This window comes from Bos taurus, chromosome 9 (assembly GCF_002263795.3).
Source record: "Bos taurus isolate L1 Dominette 01449 registration number 42190680 breed Hereford chromosome 9, ARS-UCD2.0, whole genome shotgun sequence".
Taxonomy (NCBI): domain Eukaryota; kingdom Metazoa; phylum Chordata; class Mammalia; order Artiodactyla; family Bovidae; genus Bos; species Bos taurus.
In genome coordinates, this window is record NC_037336.1 from 16121409 (window position 1) to 16140237 (window position 18829).

General features: G+C 38.2%; 1 pseudogene; it reads right to left on the reverse strand.

Annotated features, from left to right (window-relative positions):
- Positions 1-239: 239 nt before the first annotated feature.
- On the reverse strand, positions 240-617 carry LOC100295568 (60S ribosomal protein L37 pseudogene; annotated as a pseudogene).
- Between the last annotated feature and the right edge of the window lie 18212 nt (positions 618-18829).

Genomic DNA, 18829 nt, shown 5'->3' on the forward strand with positions numbered 1-18829 from the left:
AGCCGTGACCCAGTAGCAGATGCGGTTCTGTAACCTCTATACCATAATACACATTTTCATTATAGAGTTATAAGAAAATAATTTTTTAAAAAATCTGCAAACAAGGGGCCCTCTAGCCCTGATCTCCTATCCCTTCCTTGCCTTCTCCTGTAGAAATGATAAGGAAGGAAAATCACTTTGGCCCTCCAGATACGCTATGGCCAGTTCCTGCCTGTTAGTTTGCTGTTTTCTCATTACCCTTCTTTTTTTTTTTTAAAAGCCAGAACATTTATTGTGCGACTAATCGTTGAAATCCTTAAGATGAACTGGATGCTGCAACAGCCGCTCGCTTGGGTTTAGGTGTTGTTCCTTCACGGAATCCATGCCTGAATCTGCGGTATACGATTTTTAGGTGCCTCATTCTACCAGTCCCGGTGGTATTTCGTCTTTTAGCTTTAGCACTCCAATTATACTTTCTCTTTCGCTTGGCAGGGTAGTCACACTTGCCACAGGTCGACTTCTGAAGGTGGTAGGCCTTAGAGCCACAGCGGTGGCACAGCGTGTGCGTCTTATTCCGACGCTTTCCAAACGATGACGTTCCCTTTGTCATCTTGCTTCTGCCGCCGAGACCAAAGAGCTCTCATTACCCTTCTTCGGTAGCATTATCTTACATCAAGCACTAGATGTCATGAGCCTCACCTCTGCTGGAATCAACTCTACCACGAGCTTAACTGTAATTGAAACGGGTGAATTGACACCTTTGTCTCATTCTTGCTAGGAATGGCCTCTCAAGTCGATTTTCCCATCTCCTCTGGCCAGATGCTGATGAATGTGTTTCTCTGTTTTTGCTTTTCTATCCTGCTGCTTATCCTGAGGACATGGCTTCTTCAGCTGATCTTGACTCTAGGCAGTAACCTAAAGATGGGTGTGTGGTGTAAGAGAGGGTAAAACTGACTGATGTTATATGTCCGGAAAGAGGAATTGAGCCCAACTCTAGCCAACCAACCCTGACCTTGTTTGATCATAGACTTATACAAAGGATTTTACACCCCATGCAACCTGCCCAGCATCCGTCCAGCGTTCTGGCTTCCACTGAACCATGATTTCTCAAATCTGGAGACGTGACTGCAAGAACTTGAGATCCTTGGATAAAATGTGTACATTATATAAATTCCAAGTATTGCCATTCCTTTTTGTGTTTAACTATACCAAGATGGGATTTCAGAATTAGCCCAAGACAAGACAATATGGTAATATAATACCTTTTATTAGAAGACTTTTCACTGAGGGGTGGATGGGGGAAGGGGAGAAATTGTAGCAGAAACAGATGTATTTTTCTTGTGATTTTTATTTTGAGTCAAATATTATAAATTGTGTATAAATGAAGACACTGAATAGTTCTGTTTCCACTTGGTGTTTCAAGTTCGATAATAGGTGTCTGTGCAGGGTTTTTTACTCTTTCCCTTGTGTAACTATGCAGCAACTCTACAGGGTAGCATACGGAATCATTTTAAATAGACTTGTGTGTTGCTATAAGCTTTCAGCAGGTCCTCTGTCTTTGTAGAATAAGCATGTTGTTTATTTTCAGATAATCAGACATAAATATGCTGACATACTAGGCACAATTTCACTCTGGCTACTTACCTTTCTTTCTCGCTGATGTTTGAACTAACGAATACAGCCAGTGAAATATTTTCACTTGGTTTTCCTTGTTTTCTTAGATTAAAAAAAAAAAAAACAAAAAAACAAGGCACAGTTTTCTCACTAACCTTAGAATACTGTTTATAAAATAAATAAAGACCCCTGCACTGATGTGAAAAAAAAATAGATGATGTGGCACATATATACAATGGAATATTAATCAACTACAAAAAGAAATGAAATTGTCCCATTTGCAGAAACATTGGTGGACTGAGAGATTGTCACATAGAGTGAAGTCAGAAAGAGAAAAATATATATTTACACATATGTGTGAAATCCATAAAAATGGTATAGATGGTCTTATTTGCAAAGCAGAAATAGAGATAGACATAGAGAACAAATGTATGGATACCAAGGCAAGAAGGGGACTGGAATGAATAGGGAGATTGGGATTGACATATATGGGCTTTCCCAGTGGTTCAGCAGTAAGGAATCGGCCTGAAATGCAGGAGTTGCAGGAGACACAGATTTGATCCCTGGGTCAGAGAGATTCCCCTGGAAGAGGGCATGGCAACTCACGCCATTATTATTTCCTGGAGAATCCCATGGACAGAGGAGCCTGGTGGCCTACAGTCCATAGGGTCACAAAGAGTGGGACACGACTGAAGCGACTTAGCAAGAATGCATGCATTGACATATATATGCTATCAATACTAGGTATAAAATAGGTAACTAATGAGATCCTATAATATAACACAGGGAACTCTACTCAGTGCTCTGTGGTGACATAAATGGGTGGTGGTTTAACTGCTAAGTCATGTCTGACCCTTGGGACCCCATAGACTGTAGTCCAACATGTTCCTCTGTCTATGAGATTTCCCAGGCAAGAATACTGGAATGGGTAGCCATTTCCTGCTCCAGTGGATTTTCCCAACCCAGGGATTGAACTTGGTCTCCTGCATTGCAAGCAGATTCTTTATCAACTCAGCCACTAGGGAACCTAAATGTAAAGGAAACAGAAAAAAACAGGGGACATATGTAAACATATAGCTGATCCACTTTGCTATAAGCAGAAACCAACCCAACATTGTAAAGCAACTGGACTTCAATTAAAGATATTTTTAAATGTACTTCTTTAACTGAAAAAAGTCATCTGCAAATGCATTGTTTTCTTGATTCCACTGGTTTTCAGGTAACAGTTTCATATGTGTAGAAGGACTGAATATTGGTTATATTTTTTGATGTTCTTGACATATTTTCTCACAGAGTTACAGCGGTTCTTTCAAAATGGCTGGCTGCTGTTAGGAGGTGTCTGTTCCCTAGCAACAGCATTTCCTGCCCGCCCTCTGCAGCAACACAGCTTCTGGACACTGGTACACCCTACATGTCACAGTTCAGTGGTTTATTCACCTTCAGCAAACACATCTGTGGACTTTCTACAGCTCATCAAATGAATGGAAACTCAATGACCATGACTCGGGAACCTGCCTGGGTTAACAATTATACATTTCATTAGATATTTGATTTTACTTATTTGTTAAGTATAATAATTTATTGTTTGAACTGAAGTCTTCTTTGTTTATGATAACTATGATTGCTTATCAAATAAACCTAATATCCTTGAATTTCGTAAACATCTGCAAAATTGTGCTTTCCATATTTCTGGCTGATAGCCAACCTTTTAAAATATATTAGTGCAATAATAATAGTTGCCAAAGCCCAGAGTTTTACTTAAGCTAGCAAATAATTAGTACCTCACTATAAACAAGCCCTTTATTAATAAATTTGTTAATGATTATTCTGGCTATGGAAATAAGTTCAAATTGGCTTTTAACCTAACAGAAGACTTTAGTTTTATTCTATCAAAGTGAATAGCTCTGCTCATATATAATTTCAGTTGTTAGGCAAAGAGAGCCCTGTATAATTTATTTTGTGTTTTTAATACTTGCAGTTCTTAGGTTCTGTTGAAGCACATTTTCATCAAAATGACCACATAAATCTTATAAAGGTGCAAGCTCTTGGAGTAATCAGATATTTCTCAGCAATCAGCCTGAAAATTGTCCTGACAATTCACAGTACAGCTAATTAGTCTGTAGTTATATTAATTGATGTAAGACTCGCTGGTTGTTACTTTTGGATTGTAATTTTGTTTTTTTTTCCAAAATCTTTCAGGCAATTATGATATCCACTTGTAAAACTTGTATAATACTGGAGACTAGTGATACCTTGAGTTTTGCATCTGCACTTTAAAATCTTCTGTTATGGCATTAGCATGATAGATGGTTCCTTAATGGCTACAATTCAGGATATTGCTTTAGCTTCTAAAAAGAGAAAATTAGCTAAAGACTAAACTCATCTAAATTCTATTTCCCTTTACTCAAATCATTATATAACTTTTTAAAAATAAAATCTTATTTATATGTAGAATCTTGTTTTTCACACAGCACTCAAGAAGCATGTGTGAGCAAATTGTTTTTCCTACCACCTACTGTGATATAATTCCCAGGTGCTACTTCAGAAACAGAGTGGTTATAAGGTGTAGAGATTTGGGGAGAGGGAAGGTTGAGAGGTTTCTTTGCAAGCAAAATCTTAACATAGGTGAAAGTGAAGTTCGCTCAGTAGTGTCCAACTCTTTGTGACCCCATGGACTATGCAGTCCATGGAATTCTCCAGGCCAGAATACTGGAGTAGATAGCCTTTTCCTTCTCCAGGGGATCTTCCCAACCCAGGGATTGAACCCAGGTCTCCCACATTGCAGGCGGATTCTTTACCAGCTGAGCCACAAGGGAAACCCAAGAATACCAGAGTGGGTAGCCTATCCCTTCTCTGGGGATCTTCCTGACACAGGAATTGAACCGGGGTCTCCTACATTGCAGGCAGATTCTTTACCAACTGAGCTATGAAGGAAGCCCTAGGAAGGCCTATGAAGGAAGCCCTAGGAAGGCCTATGAAGGAAGCCCTAGGAAGGCCTATGAAGGAAGCCCTAGGAAGGCCTATGAAGGAAGTCCTATGAAGGCCTATGAAGGAAGTGTGCACAAAAGCACTGCAACATTGCTATGTTCATGTCTGGAACATAGGAGTATAGATCTCTTTCAAAAGAGCAGTAGCAAATATGAGTTTTCACTAGAAAATTTAGTACAAAACAACATGCTATTCAACTAGTAACAAATACTTGTTTTTTAGAGAAATGGACAACAGTTACAACAAAATAATTTACGGCCATAACCATTTGAACAGATGGATATGAATGACACTGTGATTTAAAGAAATATAAGCTTTAAAATAGCTATATAACTCATAGGATCAATACAAATGTAAAACCCTGACAATATCAAGTACTGATGAGATTTTCTGTAAAAAAACTGTTCTCCCATATTTTTGGTGGGGATGAAATGACTGCAGCAATTTTAAAGGCTGTAAACTAGCAAGGTAAACAAACCCTGTGACCATCAGTTTTCATTCTGAGTATCTTCAAAAAAAACTAGTGCATTTGACGAAGGAGATATCAATAGGGATGGATTGCAAACAAATTAAAATCTTAATTAAAAGGGAAAAGTAAATTAAATGTAGTATATTTAAAAATTTATTTTTATTTTATGTTGGAGCATAGTTGGTTAACAATGTTGTGCTGGTTTCAGGTGTTTAGCAAAGTGATTTGGTTATGCATATACTTGTATCGATTCTGTTTCCTGTTTAGGTTATTACAGAATATTGAGCATGTTCCCTGAGCTATAAGTAGTAATAGGTCCATTTTGTTTATCTGTTTTATAGGCAGCAATATGTAGGTGCCATTCCCAAACTCCCAATTTATGTCTCCCCCTCCGTTCCTCCTAGTAGCCATAAATTCTTTCTCTGAGTCTGTGAGTCTATTTCTATTTTGTACATAAGTTTATTTGTATCATTTTTTTTAAGACTCTTGCGTATAAGTGATATCATATGATGTTTGTCTTTCTCTGATTTACTTCATTCAGTATGATAATCTTCAGGTCCATTCATGTTGTTGCAATGACCTTATTTCATTATTTTTAATGGCTGAGTAATAGTCCATTGTATATGGATACCTCATCTTCTTTATCCATTTATCTGTTGATGGAAATTTAAATTGCTTCCAGGTCTTGGCTACTGTAAACAGTGCTGCAGTGAACATTGGAGTGCTTGTATTCTTTTGAACCATGTTTTTCTCCAGATGTATATCCAAGAGTGGGATTGCTAGATCACATGATAGCTCTGCTTTTAGTTTCTTAAGTAACCTCCATACTGCTCTCCATAATGGCTGCACCAATTTACATTCCCATCAACTGTGTAGAAGGGTTCCCTTTTTTCCACACTGCCTCCAGTATTTATTGTCTGCAGACTTTTTAGTTATGTCCATTCTTACTGATGTGAACTCATTGTTTTTTCCCCTGGGGCCCTGGCTTACACTAGACCTTGTATGCACCCTTCAAGGATGATTTCTGTTTCCCTCAGTCCTATGGAATTCCTGTGATCAAACCCTATTGGCCTTCAAATCAGATTATCTAAGGCTTCTTCCTCTAATTACTAAATCCTTAGACTGGGAAGACTGATATGGGGCTCAGGACTTGCACTCCTGTGGGAGAACCTCTGTAATATATTTATTTTCCAGATTGTGAGTTGCCCACTTCATCAGGTATGGGCTTTCATTTAATTTTTTTTTTTTTGGCCAGGACATGTGGCGTGTGGGATCTTTAGTTCCTTGAGCAGGGACCAAACCCATGTCTCCTGCAATGGAAGCTTGGAGCCTTAACCTCTGGACTGCCAGGGAAGTCCCAGGGATTCGATTTGATTGCAGTTGTGCCCCTCCTACTATCTCATTATGGCTCCTTCTTTGTTTTTGGATGTTGGGTATATTTTTTTGTAGGTTCCAGTGTTTGTTTTTGTTTGTTCACTTTTTTTTTCTTTTTGGTTGATGGTTTTGAGCAGTTAGTCATGATTTCAATGTTTTTATAAGAAGAGTTAAGTTCATGTCCTTCTATTTGTCCATCTTGCCAGCAAGTCCTCAAAATGTGGTACATTTTTATACAAGGAAATAATCCACATAAGCAAGGTTCAGCAGAAATAACCAATCAGACTCTTACAGAGATGAGAGGTATTCTTTCAATCAGACTGCTACAGAAATGAGAGATATTGACAGTACAGTATCAAAGGGATCCAGGAGATAATAAGAGGGAAAAACTAATATGATATGAGATAGCAGTTGAATTTTTCTCTAAGAATTTACTAAAGATACAGATGCTCAGGATCTTAAAACGCACATGTTGCAAGCAGGATAATGTGGAAAAAAACAAAACAAAACAAAAAAACACAACTAAACAAACAACGCTCAGAAGAATTGTAGTAAAATGAAAGAAATCAACCCTGAAGGACTGATGCTGAAGCTGAAGTTCCAATACTGTGGCCATCTGATGCAAAGAACTGACTCATTGGAAAAGACCCTGATGCTGGGAAAGATTGAAGGTGGGAGAAGGGGATGACAGAGGACAAGATGGTTGGATGGCATCCCCAACTCAATGGACATGAGTTTGAGCAAGCTCTGGGAGATGGTAAAAGACAGGGAAGCCTGGTGTGTTGCAGTCCATGGGGTCCCAAAGAGTCAGACACAACTGAGCGATTGAACAACAGCAACAAGGTGGAGACAAAAGAGATCTTAAAACTAGCCAGAGGAAAAAGACTGACTACTTAAAAATTGACTGCTGATGTCTCAAAAACAATGGTGATAATATTTTTCTGTACCGAGAGATGGGAATGAGTCATAAATGTAAACTGAAAAAGCTATCTTTCAATAAAGACCCTGGAACAGAGACACAGCTAGAGAGCACATGTGGAAAGCTGTCATTACCAACTATTCCTCTTACAAAGTTCCTCTCACTACTTTAAGCTTTCAGGGTGTACTTCAGGGAAAAGGAAAATAATTGCAAGAAATAGGTTAGGATACAAAAAAGGAAGAGTCAACAAATAAAATGCAAACTGTTGAATAAATTGAAGAAACATTTCTTGGATAAAAGAAATATCAGATTTGTAGGGTTACATCAAGCTAGAATTAAAATCCTAGAAAATATCATATTAGTTGAGAGTGCAGTGATATTAGTTTAAACCTTCTAAACTGCTTATATTTTTTCAGGAAGAGATGAAAGATACTGATCATCACTGAATTTTATTGAGAGTTAAATCACTAACAAAAAGTCAATAACAGAAAATATATCACTGACAGAAAAGAGAATCACTTCAAGTAGGGCAAGATGATTGTTAAAGAATAAAGAAAACAAAAGGGACAAAATCAGGTGATAGAAATGAATAGAAACATAAATAATTATAATCATTATAAATGGTTTCAACTCTTCTATAAAAGATAACTGATTATCAAAAATAATTTAAACTACTTTCTTTAAGAGACATAGCTAGAACATAGGGCAGGGAAAGGCAAGCTGGACATAAGAGAATGAAAAAAACCCACATCAAGGATAAATCAACAAAATAAAGCTCTTGTAATCATACTAATACTTTACAATAGATTTTAAGGGTAAAAATCTTTAAAGTGAAGAGTGGCACTATACTTTAAAAAAAAAAATTCAAAACATCCTGCAGATAATTTCAATTTACATGTGTCCCATGAAACTTTAAAATACATAAAGCAAAAATTTACATAACTTCAAGGAGAAATAGAAAACTCTACCATGATAGTGGGAAATTGTAATGCATGTCTCTTAGGAAGAATTAGATCACATTATAAAATAAAGCAGGAAGGATTTAAGAAGATTTAAACAGTTGCATAAATAGATTGATTTAATAGGCATATATATATATATAAACCCATGTACTCCAAAACTAAAGAATAAATATACTTTGCAAATTTTCTAAAAATTTAGAAAAATTGACCACATCCTAGAATATAAAGTAATGTAGAAGAGTTTATAGCCTTTCACCAATACATCACCATTTTTAAGCCAAAGATAGAACTGGAGTTTTTATATGTATTAAAATCTATTACAAAAATAGTCTTATAAGATATATTTCTTATAAATTGTGCCTTTAAAAATACTTTAAAGGCATAATTCACATACCTATGGGTCAAAGAAAAATAAGGGAAATTAGAAAATACTTCATATTGAAAAATAATGAAAAATTTACTTATCAAAGCATATATATAGAAGCAACAAGGTCTGGTATAACACAGAGGACTATATTCATTATCCTGTGATAAAACATGCTGGTGTTTAGTCATCAAGTCGTGTCTGACTCTTTTGCAACCCCATGGACTGTAGGCCATGAGGCAACTCCATCCATGGGGATTCTCCAGGCAAGAATACTGGAGTGGGTTGTCATTTCCTTCTCCAGGGGATCTTCCCCATCCAGGGATCGAAGTCTCATCTCTTGTCTCCTGCATAGGCAGGTTCTTTACCACTAGCGCCATTTGGGAATCCCCAAGGCAGATTCTTTACCATTGAGCTACCAGGGAAGTGGCATAATGGGAAAGAAAATAAAAAAGAATGTCTAGATGTGGATATCTGAGTCCCTTTCTACACAGCAGAGATTGGCACAACATTGCAAATAAACTGTACTTCAGTTTAGTTCAGTTCAGTCACTCAAGTGTCGTTCACTCATTGTGACCCCATGGACTGCAGCATGACAGGCTTCCCTGTTCATCACCAACTCCTGGAACTTGCTCAGACTCATGTCCATTGAGTCAGTGATGCCATCCAACCATGTCATCCTCTGTCATCCCCTTCTCTTCCTGCCTTCAATCTTTCCCAGCATCAGGGTCTTTGCCAATGAGTCAGTTGTTCGCATCAGGTGGCCACAGTATTGGAGCTTCAGCTTCAGCGTGAGTTCTTCCAATGACTATTCAGGACTAACTTCCTTTAGGATAGACTGGTTTGATCTTCTTGCAGTCCAAGGGACTCTCAAGAGTCTTCTGCAACACCGTAGTTCCAAAGCATCAATTCTTCGGTGCTCAGCCCCATGAATCGCAGCACGCCAGGCCTCCCCGTCCATCACCAACTCCCAGAGTTCACCCAGACTCACGTCCATCGAGTCAGTGATGCCATCCAGCCATCTCATCCTCTGTCGTCCCCTTCTCCTCCTGCCCCCAATCCCTCCCAGCATCAGAGTCTTTTCCAATGAGTCAACTCTTCGCATGAGGTGGCCAGAGTCCTGGAGTTTCAGCTTTAGCATCATTCCTTCCAAAGAAATCCCAGGGCTGATCTCCTTCAGAATGGACTGGTTGGATCTCCTTGCAGTCCAAGGGACTCTCAAGAGTCTTCTCCAACACCATAGTTAAAAACCATCAATTTGGAGCTAAGCTTTCTTTATAGTTCAACTCTCACATTCATACATGACTACTGGTTCAATAAAATAATTAAATAAAAAAGCATATATAGAGAAATATTGATAGAATTAGTATTTTATGAATAATATTATATTATTTTCCTATTGAAACTGAAAAATAGGGGCTAAGAAACTAGTTTAAGAACTTAGGAAAGGAAGAATAGAATAAACCAAAAGAAAATAATGAGTAGGCAATATTAAATGTAAGAAATTAAAGAATAGAAAACAAGGAAATAGTAAGGAAGACAATCAAAGGTAAGGCTAATTCTTTTAAAAAATCTAATAAAATAACTTTTGGTAAGAGTGATCAAAACACAAAAATAAACAGTATTGTTAATGAAAAGACATACTTTTAGAAGCCGCATATATTAAAAGCATGACAAATATAATAAGCTTGCTAGAAGCACATAAAATACCACATTAGCTAATAGAGCAGTACTGTGAAAGGTGCTGTCTTTTTAATGTGCTGTGATGAATTTTTCACAGGGTAAGTAGGAAGAAAGTGTATTCAGGAAGGTGAAATTGTTGGATATTTTCCTATTTCTTTTCTTTTCTCTTTCTTTGTATCTGTTTATTGAAGCTACCAGGCAAATGATTCTGCCTGTGAACCTGTAACTTGGGTTATCATGTACATGATAAGATTATTGTTTTTCTTTTTACAAAAGAAGAGATGCTTATTTTTCTATCATTTGCACAGGAAACTCCTAACATTCTAGGCTATTTTTTTTTTTTTTTTTTGGTCATTTGGGGTTGTCCAACTCAATCTATTCTAAATTCTAGTATTAGTTGGAAAAACTGGAAAGGCAAAAACTATCTTTCCAACCCTTTTTTCCCCTCTGCAACTAGTGTTTTTGTGTGTGCACATGCGTTTTGGCCATTTAGATGCATTCGTATGGTGTTTGGAAAGTACATATGAGGTGGAAGCCACATGCTTGATGTCTTTGATTTATCGCTACCTGGAAGTCCCTGGAAACATGTGACTTGCTTGCAAAACAACAGTGTCTATCTCCAGATTTCAGTGTATGAGGAAGCAAACGTAGCATTGGTAAGTTCTTGCTCTTAATTTCTAAACTCAGGAGCCTAGTTTCATGTTTCATTATTTTTTGTCTTTCTGGGTCTAAGAAAGGCTCATGGTTGATGTTGTGGGTTCTTGATTTAAATTTCTATGTGGTGATAAATTTAGGGCATCAGTTGCATGTTGTTTTCACAGATCTCCCCTAGAATCTGCTGCTCAGGAGCTTCCAGTTTTTAGGTACCTAGTTGCCTGATTAATCTCTTCTTGCACTAAAATGTAAGGGATTGTTTCTTATCCTAAACCTTGACTACGACAAACTCAAATTCTTTGGATATTTTCTTCTTTATACAATAGAGCATTGTACTTCCTTGCCATAGATTTGATAGTAGAATCAGTGACAACTGAAGTACTGCTGATTTGTTTTCTTTTCTTGAATCCCTGAGTATCAGGGCAGAGAAAGCTAATCATTCAAAATCTACAAAAACATCGACTTCATCTTGACAGATCTCTCTGTCAGGATGAGTACTGCTACATTTGTAACACAATTTTTCTCTAGCTTTCTCCAGTCAGGTATGTGTTCAGTTCAGTTCAGATCAGTCGCACAGTCGTGTCCGACTCTTTGCAACCCCATGAATCTCAGCACGCCAGGCCTCCCTGTCCATCACCAACTCCTGGAGTTCACTCAAACTCATGTCCATCGAGTCGGTGATGCCATCCAGCCATCTCATTCTCTGTCATCCCTTTCTCCTCCTGCCCCCAATCCCTCCCAGCATCAGAGTCTTTTCCAGTGAGTCAACTCTTCACATGAGGTGGCCAAAGTATTGGAGTTTCAGCTTTAGCATCAGTCCTTCCAATGAACACCCAGGATTGATCTCCTTCAGAATGGACTGGTTGGATCTCTTTGCAGTCCAAGGGATTCTCAAGGGTCTTCTCCAACACCACAGTTCAAAAGCATCAATTCTTCGGCGCTCAGCTTTCTTCACAGTCCAACTCTCACATCCATACATGACCACAGGAAAAACCATAGCCCTGACTAGACGGACCTTTGTTGTAGTGTAGGTAAAAGACAGAGCCTGAGGAAAAAAAGGTCAGTGTCCATATGTATACCTATAATAGCCAAATGCAATACTAGGAACATTTTTTGTGAATATTTCTCAGTGAAAACCGAAGTGATTATTTTTTAAAAATCAACAGATCTGATTAAGCTATAGTTCTTCATGTTTGTACATGATGTGACTGTGAAATCAGAAAGTGTACTCATTACTTCAGACAGCTATCCATTCATTAATATTAATAACAAGTAGATTTTACCCTGAGAGATACTTGAACATGTCAACAGACTCTTGACCTGACCCATGCTCCCGGGAAGAATCAATTGGTGACAGGTGACCATTTATCTAAATCTATATTCCTGCCATTTGATTTGCCTTAGTAATCTTGGGGTCTTTATTTTTAGTCAAGCTTGGTATAAAATAATCCCAAAGGAATTTAGCACTCAAGTTCTAGGGCATACACTGTCAGCTATTCTTCCTGCCCAAAAGATATGTTGTGCTTCTCCTATTTTTTTTTTTTATTAGTTTCAAGTGAAGTAGGATGAGAATTGAGCTTTACTAGTTTATCCTTTTTCCAGTTTAATATGTTACAAATTTAATTCTGTTTCAGTTAGAAAATAACCATAAATAGCATTCCACTCTAAAAACAAATTTGTTTGTGTAGCTCTATTCTGAAGGAGATCAGCCCTGGGATTTCTTTCGAAGGAATGATGCTAAAGCTGAAACTCCAATACTTTGGCCACCTCATGTGAAGAGTTGACTCATTGGAAAAGACTCTGATGCTGGGAGGGATTGGGGACAGGAGGAGAAGGGGACGACAGAGGATGAGATGGCTGGATGGCATCACTGACTCGATGGATGTGAGTTTGGGTGAACTCCAGGAGTTGGTGATGGACAGGGAGGCCTGGCGTTCTGCGATTCATGGGATGGCAAAGAGTTGGACACAACTGAGCAGCTGATCTGATCTGATGAGATGGTTTTGGGATATCTTTGAATTAGTGATAAACCTATGGCGCTCTTTCTCCAATGGCCATAATATACAGGATCAAGAATCAGGAATATGAACAAAGGACTGAGTTATCAAATTAGACCCACATGAGTCATATATCTTACCCAGTGACAAGCTTTACTTATAATTTCAGGGTTACAAAGAATTTAAAGGCACAGATGAAGTAGGAGAGGTCCCATATGGCTCCCCAAGTCATTCCTTCCAGCATCAGTCATACTCTTTCTGGCCTAGAGAAAGAGATGGTGTTTCTAATGATGTTGGCAGGGCAGCTCACACAAGGTATGTATTGTAATATTTTCATTTACCACCCTGTGTGTGATCAGTTGCTTCAGTCACATCCGACTCTTTTCACCCTATGAACGATAGCCTGCCAAGCTCCTCTGTCCATGGGATTTTCCAGGCAAGAATAACTGGAGTGGGTTTTGCCATGCCATCCTCCAGGGAATCTTCCCAACCCAGGAATTGAGCACATGTCTCCTGCATTGCAGGTGGATTCTTTACCCATTGAGCCACCTAGGAAGCCCCCATTCTCCACCTCATCTAGTACTAAAGTTTAGGTGTTATTTTCAGATAGCCATGATTCACAGATTCATAACTTGTACCACATGCAACTCTAAGCCAGAGGCAAGGACATCTTGCTAAAGTATTCCACAGATGACGATTCTCTTCCTAGTCAATATTATTAGTTTATATTCTAAACTAACAAATAACTAGATATGTTTCTATGTGAGTTAATTAGAGCAAATTGTTTGTCTTCTTCTTTCCCTGAGGTATTCTCTCTTGATTCCTGTAATCAACAGAGACATTGATCATAAGCCAACTGCTTTACTTCTTCCCCAGAGTGGAAATATATGTGGTTTCTTTCACTATTATCCTTAATAAACTACATATAGAGATTTTGTTTCCCATCCCTGAAACTTCAAACTTTGCTGATCTAGAGGGCTTAGTACTTAAGACAAAAAATGCTTCCACCAGGGAACATATAATATCCCATTTAAATTGGAAGTTGAGATTCCTGCTTACTTTTCAGTTCAGTTCAGTCACTCAGTCATGTCCGACTCTTTGCAACCCCATGGACTGCAGCACGCCAGGCCTCCCTGTCCATCACGAACTCCCAGAGTTTACTCAGACTCATGTCCATCGAGTCAGTGATGCCATTCAACCATCTCATCCTCTGCCATCCCTTCTCCTCCCACCTTCAATCTTTCCCAGCATCAGGCTCTTTACAACGTCTTTACTTTAGGGAGTTACAATATTTATTGGGGTGTTTGTTTTTATATACCAATTGGAAAGCTTTTATATAATTAGAGAGGGAGGATTATGTCTGAAATCCAGGAGATTCTCTGGGGTGCTTTATCCATTAAGAAAAATGAATGATAAACAATAGTAACCCAAAATGGGAAAAACCACTGAGGTCTCAGGCCCTTTAGGAGTGACAAGGAAAAGAATTTCACCCCTCTTAAGTGCTGACTTACTGTGAAGGGAACGTGGAATGGGTTGTTGAAGTAGGAAAATATGACAATTATAGCTTCTGGCCAGTTACAGAAATGAGGTTGCTAAAGCTATACCTGTTGCCTTTTTGGTTATTATGTGAATGTACATACACACTGTTTTCTCTGTGTTTTCATCTCATGATTTTATTAAAAAATTGTTGGTGGTGATTAACTTTACAATTTTTTAAAGTTACTGATTATGCAATTTCTGCCAAATTCCAATACTCAAAATTACAAAACATTTTATTTGGAATCAAAGAACTCTAATAGTCTTAGCAAGAAGAATAAAATTGCAAACATCATAGTCTTCATTTCAAATTATATGACAAAGCTATAATAATCAAAAGAATTTGGTACTGGCATAAAAACAGACACATAGACCAATGTAAAGGCATACTGCATCAAACAAAAAACTTCTGCAAAAGAAAGGAAACAGCAAAATGAAAAGGTGATACATACCATGGTAAAGAATATTTGCAAACTGTCCTAACAGGTTAATATCTTATATATACAGAACTGCTAGACCTCAGTAGGAAAAAGACATGTAACTTGATTAAAAAATGAAAAAAATTTTAATAGACATTTTTGCAAAGAAAACATACATATGACTAGAAGTATATGGCAGGTATATGAAAAGTACTCAGCAACACTAATTGTTATGGGAATGCAAAGCAAAACCGCCATGAGATATCAACTCACACAGGGAAGAATGGTTGTTATCAAAAAGTGTTGATGACTATGTGGAGAAAAAGAAAAACTTGTATACTGTTGATGGGACTGTAAATTGGTACAACTATTATGAAAAATAGTATGGAGATTCCTCAAAAAGTTAAAAATAGAGTTATCACATGAGCCAGCAATCCCACTTCTGGATATATATCCAATCTTGATCTCCTGGTTTTCTTTATTCAGTTTATAAGTCAAACAGTTGGCATTTCTACTCTAAAGACTCGTGCGTGTGTGCAAGTCACTTCAGTCATGTCTGACTCTCTGTGACTCTATGGACTGTATTCTGCCAGGCTCTTCTGTCCATGGGCTTCTTCAGGCAAGAATATTGGAATGGGTTGCCATGCCCTCCTCCAGGGGATCTTCCTGACCCAGGGATCAAACCTGCATCTCTTACGTCTCCTGAACGTTGGCTGCGGGTTCTTTACCACTATCACCATTTGGGAGGCCCTAAAGACTCATATGCAACTTCAGTTCTAAGATATTATTTTGTATCACTCTGTTGAAAATTTCTCCTCTCTGCACTCTCATTCTGATATTCTTAGTTTTATGTTGGACACTTCAGTTGGGCCAGTTTATCTTGACAAAATCCTTTCTTTCTTGTATTTTCCATTTCTTGATCTTTCTCAATTTTATGTTTCAACATTTAAATTAACTTTTTATTTGGCAATAATATTTTTAGTTTCTTAAGCGCTTTCTTTTTTTCCTGTCCTCTCATTACATCTTGTCTTTGCTTTTGTAGATATAGTCTAGAATTTCTTTCAAGACACTATAAGACCTTTTCATAAAAAAATTATTTACTATTCCCTGGATTGTCATTTTTGGATCTGCAGTTATTTTTTGTCTATGTTTATTTTAATCTTTTTCATTTACTGTATGTGATATCTTCAGTGATATTTCTCACCTGTACATTTCTATTCAAAATGACATCGGTAAAGATGCTGTCTGATGTCTGCCTCCTATACACTTTACTATGAGATATGTTGATGAGAAGCTGGACTGGGAAAATTTCACATAGTGGGCATTTGTTAAGGCAAAATGGAGAGTTCTCCTACTAAGCAAGTTTCTTTTCTTAAGAGATAAACACTGATTTGTTTAATTTTCCCTTATTATTTTTTGCTGGTGATAAATACATTCTGGAGAAGACTTCTGAAAGTCCCTTGGACAAGGAGATCAAACCAGTCAATCTTAAAGGAAATCAGTCTGAATACTCATTGGACAGACTGAGGCTGAAGCTGAAGCTCCAGTATTTTGGTCAGCTGATGCAAACAGTTGACTCATCGGAAAAGTCCCTGATACTGGTAAAGATTGAGGACAGAAGAAGAGGGAGTCAGAGGATGAGATGGCTGGATGTTATCACGGATGCAATGGACATGAACTTGGGCAAACTTGAGGAAATGGCGAGGGACAGGGAGGCCTGGTGTGCAGTGGTCCACCCGTCACAAAGAGTCAGACATGCCTGGGTGACTGAACAACAACAGCATTCTGTATTCTTTACACTGAAATGGAAAGGCCCCTTGCTCCATATTCATTGTTCAAGTGTTTTAATTCTCATACCTGTATTTTTTTTTTCATGTTGGTACCTCAAGTTGTTAAGTTTTTCTAGGGTCTATCCTCCCAAAGAAATTTGAAATTATCTCAAATCTATCAGTACCCCCACCCCTGCCAAATACTTCTACTGTAGTTCACATCCCTACAATGGCTTCCCTTGACTAGCATAACTCACTGTCTCACAAACTTCAGCCTCCTCCCAGTTCAGTTGTAATTTCCCCTTGCTATCAGGATGTTCCACTTAAATAACAAATATAATTGTTTAACTATAATTCTTAAAATCCTCTTTCATCTCTCTACCAATTATAGAATTAATGACGACAGAGGATGAGATGGCTGGATGACATCATCGACTCGATGAACATGAGTTTGAGTGAACTCCGGGAGTTGGTGATGGACAGGGAGGCCTGGCGTGCTGCAATTCATGGGGTTGCAAACAGTCGGACACAACTGAGCTACTGAACTGAACTGAACTGAACTGAAACTTGTTTAGCTTACGAGTTTCTTAAAAATCCACACCAAAACATAATACTTGAGTATGATTTTAATAGTCAACTTATTTGGCTGTATTTGGTTCTGTCTTTGTTAGACAATGTGAGACTGTGAGTGAGGGGCCAGGATTTATTTATCTGTGCATCTAAATAAAAACATTAGTCTTACCAAAAACTATTATTTTATTAATTCATTCAAATCATTTTTTGAAACTAACTTATGTATCAAGTGTTCTTCTGGGTGCTGGGTGTACAATCTGGACAAGAGAGACAGAATTACTATTTTCATAAAGATATGTCAAAGACACCAAGTATACGTACAAAGCTTTCCACCTTTGTCACCCTCTACCTATCCATGCCCTAACACACAGAACTTTTCATCATTTTTATAAAACTTCCATTCTTATAGTATGAGACCTAAAGACTCAAAATTGTGTGCTACCTTGAAATCATAAAATCAGGAGCATCTATAATGGCCTAAGTATAAATTTCCCTCCTTACTCTGTTTCCATTGATAAGGTTTCCTTGAGAAACAACCATACTTCTCAAGAAACCAGACACAGTTTTGGTTATCCCTGACTAGTGGGCTTTACTTCCCCAATTTCAGTTCAGTTCAGTTCAGTCGCTCAGTCATGTCTGACTCTTTGCGACCCCATGAATTGCAGCACGCCAGGCCTTCCTGTCCATCACCAACTCCCGGATTTTACCCAGACTCACGTCCATCGAGTCAGTGATGCCATCCAGCCATCTCATCCTCTGTCGTCCCCTTCTCCTCCTGCCCCCAATCCCTCCCAGCATCAGAGTCTTTTCCAATGAGTCAACTCTTCGCATGAGGTGGCCAAAGTAAAGGAGTTTCAGCTTTAGCATCATTCCTTCCAAAGAAATCCCAGGGCTGATCTCCTTCAGAATGGACTGGTTGGATCTCTTTGCAGTCCAAGGGACTCTCAAGAGTCTTCTCTAACACCACACTTCAAAAGCATCAATTCTTCGGTGCTCAGCCTTCTTCACAGTCCAACTCTCACATCCATACATGACCACAGGAAAAACTATAGCCTTGACTAGATGAACCTTTGTTGGCAAAGTAATGTCTCTGCTTTTGAATATGCTATCTAGGTTGGTCATAACTTTCCTTCCAAGGAGTAAGCGTCTTTTAATTTCACGGCTGCAGTCACCATCTGCAGTGATTTTGGAGCCCCAAAAAATAAAGTCTGACACTTTTTCCACTGTTTCCCCATCTATTTCCCATGAAGTGATGGGACTGGATACCATGATCTTCGTTTTCTGAATGTTGAGCTTTAAGTTAACTTTTTCACTGTCCACTTTCACTTTCATCAAGAGGCTTTTTAGTTCCTCTTCACTTTCTACCATAAGGGTAATGTCATCTGCATATCTGAGGTTATTGATATTTCTCCTGGCAATTTTGATTCCAGCTTGTGTTTCTTCCAGTCCAACGTTTCTCATGATGTGCTCTGCATATAAGTTAAATAAACAGGGTGATAATATACAGCCTTGACCTACTCCTTTTCCTA